Below are 19,859 nucleotides of genomic sequence, written 5' to 3'. Positions count from 1 at the left end.
TTCTTCATTTGAATTTACTGGAGGAGATAAAATGGAAGAACTAAGCTCCATAATGTTTTGGTTTTTTCCTTAATACAAAAAAATGTTATTGTGGGTATATGATAGAATGCCTTTTGGAGAACTTTTTAACAATGATGATTTAACATCGATGCAGTTCAATTAAAAAAGCATACATTGAACACCCATGTATGGAGGCCCTGAGCATACAGAGAGGAAAGGCCAGTTCCTTTTCCACAAAAAAGTTTCTGGTCTAGGGCCTGGTGCTTAAAGTGGTTTTTCAACTGGCAGCCTCAGCATCACCCGGGAACTTTCTAGAAATGCAAATGAGTCCGAGAATTTGGAGGTGAGCCCAGTAATCTTGTTTCAAAAGCACCCCCCCCCCCCCATGATTCAGGTGTAGCTAAAGTTTGAGAATTTGGTACATATGCCTGCTCACCCAGTCTTCCTTTTCACTAGTGGCACAATTTGTGACTCACCTGTGCCTCGCCCCTCCTCCTCATTTTAATAATTGAAAATGGAAATCATTTTGAGCTTTCTGAACAATAAAATGAAGCGTAAAAATGCTGGGAAAATCTCTCATCTCTTTGCCCCAGGGCCGACAAGAAAGGAAGGTGTGTGCTCCAGGCCTGTCTGAAGTGGCTCCAGTTTATCTCCGCAGATAAGACAGCATATGGAAATGACTGGAAGGGTTAGTCCTTGCAGGTCTGGGCTCCATCTTGGCACCACGTCACCCGAACCCAATCTATGAGCAGAGAGCCTGTGCCAGGGCTTCTGTGGGAAGGTGTCTGAGAAAAGCTAGTGATATGAGCCCTCAAACCACATCAGAGTCCCCTTCTTCCTCTATTAAAACTTACCGCCTGTTGCAAAAAGAGAGGTAGAGAGCTAAATTGAGAACTAAGTGAAATCAAAGTGTTTAGCCAAGGTAGGGATTCTTCTACCCTGAGGAGTTCTAATTGGCATTGTCATTCTGAAGACTGTCTCCTGGCTACCTTCTCTCTACTTTTTCTGTCCTTTTGCTTCATTTCTTAACTTTCTATTTTGCATCACTTTGAATTTACCAATTCAATTAAATATTCGGTGAGTACCTATCACGTATCAGCCTCCAAAACAAGTGCAACGGGATGGAAAAGATTTAGGGTTGCTCTCAAGAAGCATGTGGTTTGCAATACCTCGGTCAGCCATCACTTGATGGGTAAGTTATGTGCCAGGCATTGAGCTAGGTTCTGGGGCTTCAACAATGAACATAACATGGCCCCTATACTTCAGGAGTTTGTTGTCTGTAGGATGAGACTGGCACAAGCTATATATTATAAGGGCTGTAATGGAGGTGAGAAGGTAGAAAGAGACCAGAGTGATTGACTCTGATTGACTCCACTTGTAGGGGCTGAGAAACGCTGGAAGGAGAATCTGCCCTTGGAGTTGGGTTGGCCATGTGAAGAGTGGTGTGAACAGGGGATGGCATGTGACTATAAGGTGTGTCTAGGGAATGAGGAGAAGCTCATGGTGGCTAGAGTTCAGGTTTCATGGTTAAAGACTAGGTTGAAAAAGTAAGCTAGGGTTAGGTTGTGAAGGATGGCATATGCCAGATAAAGGAGTTGAGAGCTGATTTGGTAATGGGTAGAGGTCCATCAGAGTGTTCTTGAGTGGGGAGGAGATATGGCCGGATTCAGGCTTTTGAGAGAACTAGGAAGGAGTATGGAGGATGGATTTTTGGGGATAAAAGCAAGAAGTGAGTGTTTTAGTTCTCAATCACTGTGTACAAATGACCCCAAACTTGATGACTTAAAACAATGACAGGGTATTATTTCTCATAATTTTATGAATCTTTTGGGTGGCTCTTCTACTGGTCTCACCTGGGCTCACTGACATAGTAGCTTTCAGAGGCCTCACCTGGACTCTTTTTCCATATGGTCTAGCTCCATGGTTGCTCATCACTCAGGGTCTATCTAGGCCATGTTTTCTTACATGGTGATGACAGCATTCCAGGAAGGCAAAAGCTGGTGCTTCAAGTCTTCTGAAGACCTCCTTTGAAGGTTGCAAGTTTATTTCTGCTGCAGCTTACTGGTCAAAGCCATGCAGGAGGGAAGACACAAAGATAGGAAGCCTGGTACACATTATGTGGGGGCACACAATTAGGTGGTTATTTCTAGAGGATAGGCAATAGACAATGAGGGGCTGAACTATATTAGCAGTCATGTGCCAGTGTAGAGGAGCCGTTTTTTAGGAAATGCAAGAATTAGCAATACTATAGGACATTGTACTAGAGCTCAAGTGAAGTTACAAGCAAAGTACAAGTGAATAACAGCTTGCAGGTATAGATGCTATTGGTACTCTCTCCCTCATCTCCTTTATCTGCCAATCCCCACCCACATGCTGCTGTGAGTGTTGGCTGATAACAACCCACAGCTTTCCCTTTCTCTGAAAAATTGCTGGAGAGGAGCTGTCTGCCCAGGGGAGAAGGGTGATGTATCCCATCCCAATGATTGACTGGCACTGCATGCAAAAGGCCGGCCCCCTGCCTCTGGGTGTGATTTCCTCTAGGATCAGTCTTCAGGTGGAATGGTGTCTTGCCTTGCTGCACCATTGCCCTAAGCTGCTCCCTTCACTCCTTGACACCTTTCCTCGGCTCTGCTGGTAGGGACCCCAACCTAAGAATGGAGGAGAGAAAATATTCAAATAGGTGCTGGAATTTCCGATGGCCTTGCTCCTCTGTGCTTTCTTAGTTATACCCTTTACTCCACCTATTTTTAGTTCATTTTTCTCTTTCTACCGTCTTCTTCCCTATAACTTAGTTTCCTTTCTTAGCTATAGATTTTTTCTGCACCATTGGGCAGATTTACTTAAGATCACTTAGATGGGGGTGTCTGGGTGGCTCATTCGGTTAAGTGGCTACCTTCAGCTCAGGTCCTGATCTCAGGGTCTTGGGATCAAGCCTTGCATCAGGCTCCCTGCTCTGCTGGGAGCCTACTTCTCCCTCTCCCTCTGCCTGCCGCTCCCTGCTTGTGCTCTCTGTCAAATAAATAAATAAAATTGTAAAAAAAATGCTTAAATGATTCTTTCTGTGAGCCTGAATAGATTGGCAAAAGATAAGGCCTTTACAGAAGTGAAGCCAACAAGATAGAGTTAAAAAAAAAAATCTTAATCTTATATAAAGTACTAGTGGTCCTTTGGACAAAGAACATGGTCAATGGGTTTGAAGTCCTGGCACAGTAGACATCTGCTGTTTTTGTTCTTGACATCTATTCACCCTCTGACATAGAGCCTGTTGCCTCCCCCAAGGGACCAATCCTCTCCTTAACCCTGAGCCCATGTTTTTCAGATCGGGCTGCATTACTGATTCAGGGGAGAGCAGGTAACCTGGATTTAAAGCAATCAGAACATATTACCCTGGAGTTGACAGAGGTATACCTCAAGTCAGGCCAATTAGGGGCACTCAGATACAATTTGTGACTCTTCCATGAGTTCTCAGAGGAGTTTCCTGCTTTTTTCCTGTGGTTGTGAACCAGGAAGTAAGTAACTCCAGGAGCGCCTGGCAGCCAATGTGTGTTGGTGAGGGGAGAGTCTAAGCCGATGGAAGTCGACACAGAGGAAATAGAAGTAAGGAGTAGACAAGTTGGTCCTGATTAATTCTTAGGACCTTCTTTTTCTAGCTGTGCCTGTTATTCTTGGACTCTGCAGGTACATGAGCCACTAAATGCTTTTCTGGGTTCATTTTCGATTAAGCTGGTTTGATTTGGGTCCTGACACTTGCAACCAAAAAAGACCCAGCTAAAACACATGGAATTTTTTCTTTAACGAAGCATTTGGTCCATCACACTCAGCCATCCACTTTCTGTTTGTCAAACATATGCAGTGGATTTGAAGAGTTTATAGGGACGTTCAAACAGGGCTGCCGCTTCTTAACTAGGAAGACCATAAATAAAAAAGAGACAAGTGTTGGCTGCAATGAAGGACGATTGGCTAGTAGGGGAGGAAAACATGGATTCTAATCCTGATCCTGCCACAAATCACCCTACGACTCCTGGTCCAGCATGTTTTGTCACATGGCTACTCAGTTCTGAAGTGCCTCTCCGCTTCCGCTCCACTTCCTTTCTTATTTCTATTGAGTTTTTGGATATTTTTCTTTCCCTCCTTTCCTTTTTATCTCTATTGAGGGGATGGGGCTACAAAATTGAGGGATCCCTGTGAACGATTAGAGCCCTTTGCAAATATAAAACCCCTGGCTCCTGTGTCCCTGGTCTTGTTTCAGCTACTTAAACTCAAAGTGCTCCCCAGACTTTACCAGAACACAGCCATGCACACAGACCACCTCACCACTAGTTTTGGAATGCTTACATAAGTGACCATTAATCTGCATATGTTAATTAATTATAATTAATAATGTTAATAGAAGCTTTCACTTCTCAGAGGAACCTTGCAGAGTAGGTATTCCTGTATCTGTCTTATAGGTAAGAATATTTAAGTTCAGAGTAAGGAATTCGCCCAGAAAAAAATAAAACCCTAAATGTTTATAGGTGAGAAGATGGAAAGAGTTCTGACTCTATATGCCATGTTCTCTCCACTCCCCTGAAGGAGAATACAAGGCTTCTACAATTCTATTGGGGAGACAGATACTTTTGCACACCTCTTCCCTGACCCTGAAACTACTTGGAAGGCTCTCTGTGGGATTAAAGCTGCATATTCATTCACTTGGTAATTTAGGAGAAAATTACTGAGTGCCTATCAGGTGTCAAGCATGTTCCAAATGCCAAGAATACAACAGTGAACAAAGGAGAGAACGTTCCTGGTCCTCAGACAGCACAGCACTTATGTCCTAGTGGAAAGGGTAGATAATAAGCATACAAAACAGATGATATATATATCATTTCAGGTGGTAATAAGTTCCATGAAGAAATAATGAAGCAGGGTAAGGGTGTTAGTAATGAGGCTATCTGAGATGGAGTGGTTGAGGAAGACATCTTTGATGAAGGACATTTGAACAGACATCCAAATGGAGCTACAAAGTGAGGTGTGCAGTTTTCTGGAAGAGGAGTGTTTTGTGCAGAAAGCTTTTCCCCATCGTAGAATATCATCAGCCATAATTTCTTCTCTGCCCCACCATCTCTGCACTAGACAAACCCCCTGAATGTGGGGAAGCCCTTTCAGGAGAAGACCAGAAACTTCGCTGGTACTGGGAGTGACCAGAAGTGAAGCCACTCCCAACAAGCAGATGCCGACAGGAACTCGCCTCTTAAAAATTGCTAGCCACCTATAAAGCTATGTGGTGACCTGAATTAGATCCTGGAATAGAAAAAGAATATTAGTGGGATACCTGGTAGGAATCTGAGTATAGTCTATAGTTTAAGTTAAAAATATTCACCAATGTTAATTTTCTTAATTTTGAGAAATGGACCACAATGTTGACATTAGGCAAAAGTGAGTGCTGGATATTTGGGAGCTCTGTACTATAACTCTTTTGTAAATATAAAATTAAATTTAAAATAAAAAGTAAAAAAATACTGTAAGCTATAAAATATTACTAAAATGAATTAAAAAGACCAAAATAAATGCAGAAATATACCATGTTCATGAATTGATGGACTTCATATCATCAGTTTTTCTCAGAATGACCTATAGATTTGGCATAACCCCCCCCTAAAATTGCCGTAGTTTTTGTGTGTGTATGGAAATGGATGATTCTAATTTATATGGAAGTGCAAAGGACTAAGATAGCCAAGGCAATCTTGAAGAAGAACATACTAGATATCAAGAATTACCATAAGTAAGACAATGATGATGCAAAGATAGACAAACTGGAAAAGAATAGGCAGTCCGGAAACAGACCACATATAGGAACTAGATTTATGACAAAGTTCAAGGAAAGGAACTGTTTTTAATAAATAACACTGAATCAATTGGATATCCACATAGGAAAAAATGAATTATGACCTCTGTCTCACACAATTCACAAAAATCAATTTCTTATGTATTGTAGGAAAACTAAATCAAGCATCTAAAAGAAAATAAGGAGAACATTGTCATGACCTTGGTGTAGGCAGTTATTTCTCAAGACACAAAAAAACATAACAAAGAAAATAATAAATTGGACTACCTAAAACTAAGAACTTTCTTCATTAAAAGATCTCATTAAGAAACTTAAAAAACCATAATGGAAGAGAAGATATTTGAAGTTTATGTATCTGACAAAGGATTGGTATCTAGAATATGTAACTAACTCTTACAGATCAATAAGAGAATTTGACAGATACTTTCAATACACAAAGCAATAAGGATGCCTCTCACCAACGTGGTGAGTTCAAAAAGCCAGACACAAAAGGATATATATTATATGAGTCCATTTATATCAAGTTCAAAGGCAGTCCATTCATATCAAGTCCTATGACTGTTGGTTGCCTTTAGGAAGAAGGTGGTTATGTAATTGTTAAGGGACATAAGGAGTCCCGGTAATATTTTGTTTCCTGGTCTGGGTGCTCTGCAGAGCAATGAATTCTTTAGGAGTTTGTGCACTTCTCTATATATGTTATATTTCAATAAAATTTATTCAAATGCTATATGACTTAGGAAAGCCTAGGTTAGGATTTATATAAATAATGTTTGGATGAGCTGGTAAACTTATTGACATGACTTAGAAAAGTCTAGGTTAGGATTTATATATATGATTTTTGATGAGCTGGTAAACTTGTTATTGTGTTATTTACTGCTGCATACCAATTTTTCCAAATGTTAGTAGCTTGAAACAACAAATATTACCTCCCCTAGTTTCTGAGGGTCAGGAATCTGGGAGTGGAATAGCTGGATAGTGTAGGCTCAGAGTTTCTCATGAGGCTGCAGTCGTCTGAAGCTTGAAGAGGATCCACTTCCCAGCCCACTCACCTGGTTGACAGGCCTCTGTTCCTTGACAGCTGTTGCTGGGTCCTCAGCTCTTCATTCTATGGTCTTTTCCATAGGCTGCCTGAGTGTCCTATCAACATGACAGCTAGCTTCCCCTGGAGTGAGAGAGCCAAGGGAGAAGATATTCTCTGATGAAGACCACAGGGTTTCCTATAACCTAATTAATTATGGAAATGACATGCCATCACTGCTGCTGTATGCTATTGACCATACAGACCAATCCTAGGACAGTGAAAGGAGACTACCCAAGGGCATAAATATCAGGAAGTAGGCTTTGGGAGCCATCTTGTTGGCTGGTTCCCATACCCATCTTTCTCACCACCCTTTACTAGGATATTTGTAGAAATTCTAAGATTCCCAAACTTCCCCCCTCCCTTTTTTTTGGTACAGTTTCATCAATATTCACAGATTTCCAGCTGCTTATAAACTAGTGACTCTGCTTATAAACTGAAGAACTTGCTGGTAGGAAAGAGGAGAAACTTGGGAAGAAGAATAAATCCTCCCATTGCTGTCTCACAGGATATCTGTTCCATGGAGATGGCCATTTAGGCCTGTGATTAGAGAAATTCCAACAGGCTTCCTGTTCCTATTACCTCAACCTAATTTCTTCTTTTGATCTCTGAGGCCTGAAATACCACCAGTTGAAACCCTACCATTAGTAAAAGCTTTTTTTTTTCTGGTCACATGCAAGCACATTACTCAGAATACTACAACAGTGGATCTCCCCCCGGGCTGCTCACTGGAAGCTCTTGGGGAGGCATTAAAATTGCCAATTCCCTAACTCTGGGAAACGATCAAGGGGTAGTGGAAAGGGAGGTGGGCCAGGGGTGTTGGGTGACTGGGGGATGGGCACTGAGAGGGGCACTTGGTGGGATGAACACTGGGTGTTATGCTAAATGTTGGCAAATTGAACTCCAATAAAAAAAAAAAGTGCCAATTCCCAAGTCCACCTAGAACTTCTGAGGTGAGCTTCCAGAATCCATATTTTGAGGAACCTCCCAACAGGTTCTGAGAGTCTTGGCCAAACACCTCACAGATGATCCTGCAGTGGTATTTGGAAACCACTGACATTTTATGTATATATATAATGCATGTAGATTTAATATTTAATGTATGTAGCTTTCAGAACCTTTCTGGAGAGTGAGTTTGAACGAGGGCAAACCATTTGTTCACAAAGGGCTGATTTTCCTTTCCAACTCCATCTCCTCAATGTGCTGAGTGAGAAAATGCTTCCTGGCCTCTTCAACCACCCTATTATTCCTCTGCCACACTTTGGTTCCCATCACATCAGCCTTGAGGTAGAGAGGCCTGTCAGCACTGCGGGCTTCTGACTGGAGCCACAGAATCAACTTTCTCTTCTCAGCCGCTGTGTAAATCTGTGCCAGGAGGGGTCCAGGGACTTAGGGTTAAGAGAACACATGGGGATCTCTCGACATAGATGGAAGAGGTTTCCTTTTTGTCCGTAAAAGGAGGTGAGGCCTCCTGGAGTCACTACCTAACATAATGAGATTAGTTTGTGGACTGGATGTGGCTATAGACTCTTTTCTCGCCTATGGGAAAACAGACGGGTCATGTGAAAATCCTTTAAAGTGAATTTTATTTTATTTTATTTTATTTTTATTATTTTTATTTTTTTTAATTTTTTATTTATTTATGATAGTCACACACAGAGAGAGAGAGAGGCAGAGAGACATAGGCAGAGGGAGAAGCAGGCTCCATGCACCGGGAGCCCGACGTGGGATTCGATCCTGGGTCTCCAGGATCGCGTCCTGGGCCAAAGGCAGGCGCTAAACCGCTGCGCCACCCAGGGTTCCCTTAAAGTGAATTTTAAAAAAAGGATTTGTTTTTTTCATTCATTCCCTTGACAGATTTTTTTTTTCTTTTAAGAGAGAGTGAGAGGGCACACATGTGCTGAGGAGGGGGGTGGTGAGGGAGCATCAGAGGGAGAGGGAGAAGCAGGCTCTTTGAGCAGGGGGCCCAATGAGGGGCTCAATCTTAGGACCCCGGGATCATGACCTGAGCTGAAGGTAGACACTCAACTGACTGAGCCACTTGGGTGCCCCTCCCTAGACAAATACTGATTAAGCATTTCTGACCTATCTTCTGCTGTCTTGCTTACCCCACTCCAGGCACACTGACCCTGTTGCTCTTCCTTGAACAAACCACACACTCTCCTGACTCAAAGAGTCTGTTCCAGTTGCTCCCTTAGCCCAGAACACTCTTACCAAGTATCTGGCTAATTTCCTTACCTTTTCCAAGTCTTTGTTCAAAACCTACCTTCTCGTTGAAGCTTAACCTGATCACCCTGTTTAACACTGAAACCAGCATCCTTTTCTAACCTGGCTCTACCTTTTCTCCCCACCCCCCCGCCCCACCCCATGGTAGTTTTCAACTTTCAACATGCCATATACTTTATTTGGTTGATTGTTTATTTTTTGAGTTCTTGCTCAGGGCAGGAATCTTATTTTGGTTCACTGTGCATCCCAAGTACCTAACGCAATGCCTGGCACAGGTAGACATTTGTTTTTTGTTTTTGTTTTTTGTTGTTGTTGTTGTTGTTTTTAGATTTTATTTATTTATTCATGAGAGACAGAGAGAGAGAGAGAGAGAGAGAGAGAGGCAGAGACACAGGCAGAGGGAAAAGCAGGCTCCATGCAGGGAGCCCGATGTGGGACTCTATCCCGGGTCTCCAGGATCACGCCCTGGACTGAAGGCAGTGCTAAACCGCTGAGCCACTGGGGCTACCCAAGGCAGACATTTGTTAATGCAAGCATACCTCAGAGATACTATTTGGTTCCAGACCACTGCAATAAAGCAAATATCACAGTAAGTGAGTCAAAAGAAATTTTTGGTTTCCTAGTGCAAATAAAAGTTATAGTTATGCTATACTGTAGTCTATTAAGTGTGCTGTTGCATTACGAATAAAAAAACCAAAGTACATATCTTAATTTAAAAAAATACATTAGGGATCCCTGGGTGGCGCAGCGGTTTGGCGCCTGCCTTTGGCCCAGGGCGCGATCCTGGAGACCCGGGATCGAATCCCACGTCTGGCTCCCGGTGCATGGAGCCTGCTTCTCCCTCTGCCTGTGTCTCTGCCTCTCTGTCTCTCTCTCTCTGTGTGACTATCATAAATAAAAAATAAAAAAAATAAAAAATACATTATTACTAAATGATGCCAACCATCATTTGAACTTTCAGTGAATTGTAATCACTGATCAAAGATCACCAAATATAATAATGATAATAATAATAATAATAATAATAATAATAATAATAATAAAATGGAAATATTGCAAGAGTTAACAAAATGTGATTCAGTGACACAAGTGAACAAATGTAAGAAAAACAGCACTGGCCAACTTGAGGCAGGATTGCCACAAACTTTCAATTTGTAAAAAAATGCAATCTCTGTGAAGTGCCATAAAATTAGTTTGTCTGCATTGGTTGAATCGATAAATTGGGGCTGGAGTAGTGGCAATAATACATGTATGATCGTTGTCATGGAGCTTATGATTTATTGGAGGAGATCATTAACAGAAATAATTACAAAAATGGGTATTTAGTGATCACTGTCATTGCTAGGATGGAAATATATGAAATTCTATTAGAGAGGGTATGAGGGACCCTACTGGTCAGGGTATTAAGGATGGTTTGCTGAGAGAGTATAATTTATCATGAAGCTGGGAGGTTGGGTGGAGTAGCCCAGCTAAAGGGAGAAAAGGCAGAAGAAATAATCTCCTACACTTTGAATAGTTTACACTAGTCCAGCCACTTATAGCAATTGAGTATGCATACAGCCTCATCGGGAGGCCTCTCTTTTCTCTCAAAGTATTATTAAAATTAAGTTTCTAAAACTCTGTAGACCATTTACTCCATTTCTTGTGAATATTAATATCTATCAATTTCAGAAATTTCTCTTGCTATAGGGATATTCTTTGATGATATTCCTTATCTTTTGGACTTCTTAATCAGATGGAAACACAATAAATAAATAAATAAATAAATAAATAAATAAATAAATAAATAAATAAATTTTCAAGCCTCATGGATCTGTCCATTGAATAAGTAAAGTTTAAATATACTTGGCAAAGAATCAAAAGTTTTAGAGATGTTGTCTCAGAAACAAAACCAAATAAAGGCTGAGGTAAAAGTGCTTTATACTAAAATGAAAGCCTTCGTTGATGAGAAGAGTAATTCTCCAGGTAGTCTTCCAAGAATTTGAAATAAAGTACTTTGCAAAAGGCAACTAAAGAATATGTCTGTGGGGATTTGAAGGTCGAAATTATAATAGTTAATCACCGGCTAGAGATCACCTGACTGCATTAGGCAGCTTCTTTCTTTTCATTTCTTAGATGAACAAACACATTTGTAAGAAAACACACAGGTATGGAATAATGAGCAAGTGCTCAATGCCGTGAAAAAGATTAGAAAAGCTCATAAGCACTAACAGAACTTAAAAATTCACTTGTTGGCCAGGATGTGAAGAAAAAAGAACACTAGTGCGGCGTTGGTAGGAAATGTAAATCAGCACAGCCACTGTAGAAAACAGTATGGAGGTTCCTTAAAATATTAAAAATAGAGGGGCACCTGGGTGGCTCAGTTTGTTAAGCATCTGTCTTTGGCTCAGGTCGTGATCCTGGGATCCTGGGATTAAGCCCTGTGTCAGGCTCCCTATTCAGTGGGGCGTCTGCCTCTCTCTTTCCCTGTGCCCCTCCCCACTGCTTGTGCTTTCTCTCTTTCTCTCAAATAAGTAAATAAAATATTTTAAAAATATTAAAAATAGAACTATCATATGATCCAGTAATTCTACTTCTAGGTATTTATCTGAAGAAAATGAAAATATTAACTAAAAATATATCTGCACCCTCATATTCATTGCAGCAGTATTTACAATAATCAAGACATGGAAAAAACTTATGTGTCTGTTGATGAAAGGATGAAGAAGATGTGACACACACACACACACACACACACACACACACACGGAAACATTACTTAGCCATAAGAAAAAGAAGGAAAATTCTGCCATTTGCAACAAAATGGGTGGACCTTATTATGGTAAGTGAGATAAGTCAGAGAGAAAAAGATAAAATACAATTTGGTCTCACTTACATGTGGAATCAAAGAAAACAAAACAAAACAAAAAAGAACCAAACTCATAGATACAGAGAACAATTGGTGTCTTCTAGAAGCAAGGGATGGGAAGTGGGCACAATGGGTGAAGATGATCAAAAGATATAAACTTCTAGTTATAAAATCATAAGCAATAGGGATATAATATACAGCAAGGTGACTATAATCAACAATATTGTATTTTTGAAAGTTGCTAAGAGAGGACATCTTAAAAATTTTCATTGCAAGAAAAAAATGTAACTGTGTTAAAAGATGTTAACTAGACTTATATATATTATATATAATATTTCAGGTGTATAATATATATGTATTATATATATAACTAGACTTATTATATATATTATTATATATTATGTATCATATATTATATATTATACACCTGAAACTAGTATGATGTTATAGGTCAATGATATCCCAATAAAAAATAAGAAATACTCACTTGTCAACTCACCTGTGGGAACCCATTCTTGGAACTAGAAGCAGGAGGAGAAACAGTATCCTTTCTTGAGCTTCATGTTCCCAGTTTCAGAGATACCCCTGAGGTTAAGCCACACATAGTACCTGAAAACTGACTCAATGCTTATAGGAGGAGCATGTGGGCTCCTTCATCAGGGGACTAGGGCTCTATTAATAAGGCCTTTGGGGACTGAATGTGCTTTTTGTTTTATTTTGTTTTGGTCAAGTTATGGAGAGGAATGGTGTAACTTCGTTTGTGGGTTGTGCTCACTTGAAGGGAATCAGTAACTTTATCACAGGATTTCCCTCTGTATCAGTCAGGAAAGGCTAAGCTATGCTGCTGTAACTAAGAAACCTACCATCTCAGTGGCTTAACACAAGGGAGGTTTCTTTTTCACATAACACTGTATGTCCATTTTGGGTTGGGCAGGAGGGATTGGCTCATCATAACTAGGAACTCCTGCTGATGGAGCAGCTACCATCTCTAATTCTGTGGGTCACTAGACCAGAGGAGAAAGACTCTGGAAGTTTTCCCACTGGCAATTAATTGGTCATAAATCATCACCCAGAACTAGTTACATGGCTCCATCCAACCCCAAGATGAATAGGAAGTACAATCTTACCATATTCCTGGAAAGGAGGAAAATAAGAAATATTTGGTGAGCAAATATTTCTTTAATAACTGTCATGCCAATCCATGACTGGCCTTCATCAGTAGGTGCACAACTCTCTCTGAAAGAGATGGGAGTGCTTCTTTGCAAGGATCAAAAAGAAGCTAGAAATTGCTGTGCTTGTCTTCAATGAGAATGACAGAATGAATAAGTCTCTGCTAAGTCATGGAGGGAGTAACTGAAAGCAAATCAACAATCCATACCCTGTTATTAACTTATTACCTTTTATTCTTTTTTTTTCTTTTAAAGATTTAAAAAAATTTATTCAAATGAGAGAGTGGGAGGAGGAGCAGAGGGAGAGGGACAAAGCAGACTCCCTGCTGAGTGCAGATTCCAATATGGGGCTCTATCTCAGGACCCTGAGATCATGACCTGAGCTGAAATCAAGAGCCAGACACTTAATCAACTGAGCCACCCAAGTGCCCCTATTACTTTTATTCTTTTTTTTTTTTAAAGATTTTACTTATTTATTCATGAGAGACAGAGAGGGAGAGAGAGAGACAGGCAGAGACACAGGCAGAGGGAGAAGCAGGCTCCACGCAGGGAGCCCGACATGGGACTCGATCCTGGGTCTCCAGGATCACACCCTGGGCTGAAGGCAGGTGCTAAACCGCTGAGCCACCTGGGCTGCCCTATTACTTTTATTCTTGATGAAAACTTGTATTGTTCTCACCCATCCTTTTCTTTAGTACATTTACCACATTGATTTTAGACAACTTATCTGTCAGGCTAAACTTATTTTTGCTGTGGTTGCAAATAATCCCCAAATCTCAGGTACTACTTACTATAAGAAAAATTTACTTCTCATTCATGCTACAAGTTCACTGTAGGTAGATTCTGCTCACCTTAGTTGCTTAGAGATCCAGGGTTTCTGAGGCTCCATCATTACACATGTCCACAATCACACTAGAGTTGTGAAGGGATATGGAGACTCTCAAAATGCTCTTTAAGTTTCTTCTTGGAAATGACACATTTATCATTTGTGCTCTAAATTCATCAGACAGAGCAAATCATATAACCATATCTAATTTCAAAAAATAGGAAAATGCATTCCTACCGTGTGCCCAGAAAAGGAGAAAAAACAAGAAAAATTGGGAAACAACCCCAAAGACTACTCTCCCACGCAAAAAGGGAATAGAAGGAAGACACTCTCTTGGATCGAATCACATTAATCTTTAGGCAGGCCCAAGATCAGTAACGGATACACAGAGTTGAGGAGTTGAGGAAGAACTTGACTTTCCCAAAGCATTTCAATACTCCTTCTATTTCTTTTTTTTTTGTCTTTACAAGAATGCTGTGAGAGAAACCATGCATGAGTTATCCCCATTTTAAAGAAAAGAGGGGCCCCGAGAAATGACGTTTTCCTAGATTCCTCACTGCACCAAGTGACAAAGTCAGCATAACCACCAGAGCTCTGATTCAGAATCATCTCCCATCTCTATGTGCCAGCCATCACCCTGAGGGCTTTCCTGGGCATTATTACAGAGTTCTGGACACTAAACTATGTGCCACGGTAAGGAGCAAGGTGAGAGTTTGGAGTGACTAGTTAGAAAGCAATAATTCTGGCAATTAGTTTGACGCTTTATGTGAAAACATGCTTAGTTCATCAAAACCAAAATACTTTTAGAATAGGTTTTTAGATCATATAAACAATATGTGGTCATTATGAAGACTTTTAAAATAAAAAAATATTCAGAAGAAACTAAAAATCACCCACCTGCACATAAACACTGTTTTTTTAAAAAGATTTTATTTATTTATTCATGAGGGACACAGAGAGAGAGAGAGAGAGAGAAAAAGAGAGAGAGAGAGAGAGAGGCAGAGACACAGGCAGAGGGAGAAGCAGGCTCCATGCAGGGAGCCCGACGTGGGACTCGATCCTAGGTCTCCAGGATCACGCCTTGGGCTGAAGGCGGCGCTAAACCGCCAAGCCACCCGGGCTGCCCATAAACACTGTTTTTTAAAACATTTCTTGTTCAAATGAAAATTTTAGCATGTGTGATAATGTGATTTGTAGTAAGACATATGTATTTGGTTCTTATCCCTCTTTCTGGCACAGAGCTCCTAAACATTTGGAATTTCCTAAGTGATGAAAGTAGTAAAGGTGTCTTATTTTTCATAACAAATCCCTTTCAACCACACCTGAGTTCACATTAATGAGGTTACTTTTGGAAAGGACCTAAAGATGAGGGCTGGTTTCCCTGTGATCAGAGGGTTAGAGTTCTCAGTCCCACCCCCACTAAACTCAGGGGAGGTGGGAGGAGCTGGAGGTTGAATCAATTGCCAATGGCCAACGATGTAATCAATTATGTCCATGTAACGAGACCTCCATAAGACCCTAAAGGACAGGGTTTGGAGAGTTTCCAGATTGGAGATTCTGGGAAAGCTATGTGTTGGAAAAGAGCACGGAAGCCCTACCTCTTTCCCCATATCTTGCCCTATGTATCTCTTCCATCTGGCTATCTGAGTTATAATCTGGTAAGTAAAATGTTTTTCTGAGTTCTGTGAGCCACTCTAGCAAAGTGGTTGGGTCAAAGGAGGAATTTGTGGTAACCTCTGATTTATAGCTGGTTGGTCAGAAGCACAGGTGACAACTTGGACTTACAATTGGCATCTGAAGTACAGGGCAGTCTTGTGGGGCTGAGCCTTTAATCTATGGGATCTGATGCTGTCTCAGGGTGGATAGTATGAGAATTGAGCTGAATTGTAGGCCTCCTAGCTGTTATTAGCAAATTGCTTGGTGATGAAAACATCCCCACTACCCTTGCTCCCTGGCCCATGTTAAAAAAGAAAAAAGAAATGGGCCTGAAATGGAGTCACTTGTGCTAAGCCCATGTCAGCGAACCAAGACTTAATACTGAACCTAAATGTAATTTCACCCTCTCCCAGGAATGTGATCTTCAACCAGTCAATCTGGAATCACCTGGTCAGTGCTAGTAAAGTAATCTGCCTGATAGACCCCTGCTTTCCTCTAAAGGAAGGTGACCTTGCCTGAAATAATCAACACTTTGCAAGAATATCTTCCTGGCCCCATATCCTTCTACTTATAAAAGTCCTCCATCTGTACAGATCCTTTGAGCTTCTTTCTATCTGCTGAGATAGGACACTACCCAATTCATGAATCATTAAATAAAGCCAATTAGATCTTCAAATTTACTCTGTTGAATTTTATTTTTTAACACCCCTTCCCCCTACGCACATCATAATTGGGTACCAGAATCATTAGCATGTAAAAATTAATGAAAGAAACACAAGTGTAATTGTCCTGCAGCTTCAGAAAAAATAATCATTATAATTGCAGTTGAAGCCTCTCTATAGCTTCCTAATCCTCTCCCTGTCTCTCCAAAGATAACTGGTATCCAGAAATTGGCATTTATACAATTCCCTAGGAAACAATAATATAAAATGGCAAGACCTTACCTGAAAGGGGGTACATGCAAAACATACGCTCAACAAAACATTAGAATCCTGAAAATATGAAGAATCCCTTGAAAAGCAGTAAGAAAAAGCCACCCCCCCCAAACAAAATAGGCAGGATACATGAAAAGGCATGATGTTCATGGGGAGAAAGTATGAAAAGCCCAAAACAGACAAAGAGCCTCTGCCAGAGAAATTCACAATTAAATTGCTCTGAGACACCAGTTCACTCTCCCTGGGTGGGAATAACTTACCATCCAGCTAAGGCTACAGATTGGCAAAGATACTGAGGATTTGGATTTCTTACAGACTGTTGGTTGGACAATGCATTGACACAAATATTTTGGACAACTCTTTGGTAGTGTCTTGTAGAGTTGGAGACTTCCATGCCCCCGTTCCCTCGCACTTCCAGCCCTATGGTGTAAACTCTAGAACAGTGGTTCTTAACCAGGGGCAGTTTTGCCCTCTTGGGAGATATTTGGCACTATCTGGAGATGTTTTATTGCCACGTCTAGGAGGAGGGTGCTCATGACATCTATCAGGTGGAAACTGGGGATAGCCCCCTCTACAAAGAACAATCCTAGTTCTGCTGTTGAGAAGCCCAGATGGAGAAACTTCTCATCTATGTGCATCAGAAGATATGGATGTAAATGTCTGTGGCTGTGCTATTTAAATTAAAAAAAAAAAATCGCCAGGATGTCTATTCACAGTTCAGCCATGTGTATCAAAATGGATGAATTTTTAAAAGTCAGTGTGAAGTAACAAGTAAATGTGGGGAATATATATATATAGGATACCTTGCAGAGGAAATTAGGAAAACGATAACACACAGCAAAATCTTGAAGTAATGAATCTGATAGCAATGCAAATTCCTATTTTAACGATTACTGATGGAATTCTGTCCTCTGTCTAGCCCCCTGACCCTGTTTTCAAAAAGGGCCCCTAATGTTTCTTACTGTGTGAGGGAGCTACAATCAGCTGGAGCTCTCTCAGGTCCCTATGGGGCTTTTTGCAGGTATAATTTCACTGTCTTTGTGTGTGTGTGTGTGTGTGTGTGTGTGTATGTCTTTTTCTTTTTCTTTTCTTTTCTTTCTTTTTTTTTCTTTTTTGCGGCAGCACAGAAACGCAGCTGACATTTTTGGAAACCCCTTTTCCTGGGCTTTGGAAAATACATATGTTATATACATTACTTGGCATTCTTGAAATATTTATACTAAAAATATTTTTCAATAATTGGAAATTTCTCTATTTAAACGTATTTTATAAGGTCACATTTGCTAGCCAGATCACATTCTTGTTTTTTGAACTGTGAATAAACATACATAATGGTTGTCCGAGTTTTCCTGTCCTTGTAGGAAAATTTAGGCTACATGTACTGTCTAGGTGCCATGGAGACCGTCTAACCAAGAAGGAAACTCAGAAGCTATATTAAAAAGAAAAAGAAAGTGACGGATCTATCTACATATTTGACTATTCAAGGAAGTTGCTATTTAGCCAAAGATGCCACGAGCAAAATCAAGAGGTGAATGCAAGATCTGGAAAAAGTGCTCGAACCCTGAGAACCAGCAGAGGAGTGTCTGCTTTGCTGAGAATACATAAAAATGGACAAAAGAGAGCGGCCTGGGTGGCTCAGTTGGTTAAGCACTTGCCTTCTGAACAGGTGGTGATCCCAGGATCTTGGGATCCAGCCTGGCATTGGGCTCCCCACTCCCACATAGGGCTCCCTGCTCAGCAGGGAGCCTGCTTCTCCCTCTCCTCCTTGCTCCTGCTCTCTCTCACTCTATCTGTCTTGCTCTCTCTCAAATAAAAAATAAAATCATAAAAATAGACAAAAGAAAGCAGACTCATAAATATGGAGAACAATCCTGACGATAAACACGGTTTTATAAATACAGTTTGCAGAGGGGAGGGAGTGATGGAAGAAGCAGGTGAAGAGGACTAAGAGGTGCAAGCTTCCAGTTATAAAATAAATAAGTTGCAAGGATGGAAAGTACAGAGCACAGGGAACATAGTCAGTAATCCTGTGACAATGTTGCGGGGTGCCAGATGGAGACTACACTCATGGTGGGGAGCACTGACTAATGTATGGAATTGCCGGATTGCTAGGTTATACACCTGACACTTAGAGGACATTGTATGTCAACTATACTTCAATTTAAAAAAAACAAACAAACAAACAAAAAAAACAAACCTGGAACTCCTCCCAACAAATGGACAAAAGAAAAATCCCCAGCTAAAAACGGATGAGGGGTATGAAGACAATTCTCAAAAGAGCACATCAAAAAGCACCTATATATTCAAGTTCTCCTCAGTTCCCCAGAGGGCAGGGAAACGCATACTAAAATCACAAGGACGTATCACTTCACACCCATCAGGGCGGCAACATCCCCAGTGCCGTGGCGTCGGCTGATGATGGGAAATTTGTGCATTGAGGCAGAAGGGTGACGTGTCACAGAGTCCTGGGAAGGTAAGCTGTCAGCATTGATTAAAATAAAAGTTTATGCCTTCAAATCAGCAATTCCACCCCCCCTCTACCCCTCGCTCCGAGAATCCATCTGCAGAAATAAAAATACTGCTACTGGCCAGGATATTTACTGCCCATTGTTCTCAGCTGGTGAGGGCAAAGAGAATGCCACGTCGTGGGGTGTCATCAGCCCTTCAAAAGAATGAAGCTAGTTCCCTCTAGATGCTGGCAGAGATTCTAGAAGGTGTTGGGGAGCGTGAAGAGTAAGAAGCAGATAAATGTGATTAGGATGGATTCCTTTTGTAAAACAATGGCCCCCCACCCCCTGTATGGGGTGTGTGTAGAGTACATACTTACATATGTCTGCAGAGGAAAATGTGAAACAAAACAAGCGAGCTTGTTATCACGGGCTACCTGATTGGGGGGGGGTGATATGGGAATGGGGAGGGGGAGGCATCCCTGGTGAAAACATCCTGCTGTGATTGTGCCCATTTGTGTAGATGAAGAGAGCCTTGGAGGCCTGGTCACCCCAGTGTACGTGGGGGTCACCCTGGTATGGCGAGATTCAAGGTCACCTTCTTTCTATCTGCCTGTCTGAATTCTTTACAATAAACATGTATTATTCATAGAACCAGAAATAGCCCACAGAGAGCTGTTTTCATTGAAAGGTGGAGGGGAGAGGAAGGAGTGTGTCCCGCATGGGGACCCTGTGTCCCAGGAGGCCAGACTCTCCTGCAGGGACAGTTCTCCTGGAGAACTTGGGCGCTCTGCCTGCCTCCCACCCCTCATGGCTGCTCCACCTTGCTTCTGGGGGAAAGTCTGTAGGC

This window comes from Canis lupus, chromosome 3 (genome assembly GCF_003254725.2).
Source record: "Canis lupus dingo isolate Sandy chromosome 3, ASM325472v2, whole genome shotgun sequence".
NCBI lineage: Eukaryota > Metazoa > Chordata > Mammalia > Carnivora > Canidae > Canis > Canis lupus.
This window is presented reverse-complemented; position numbering follows the sequence as displayed.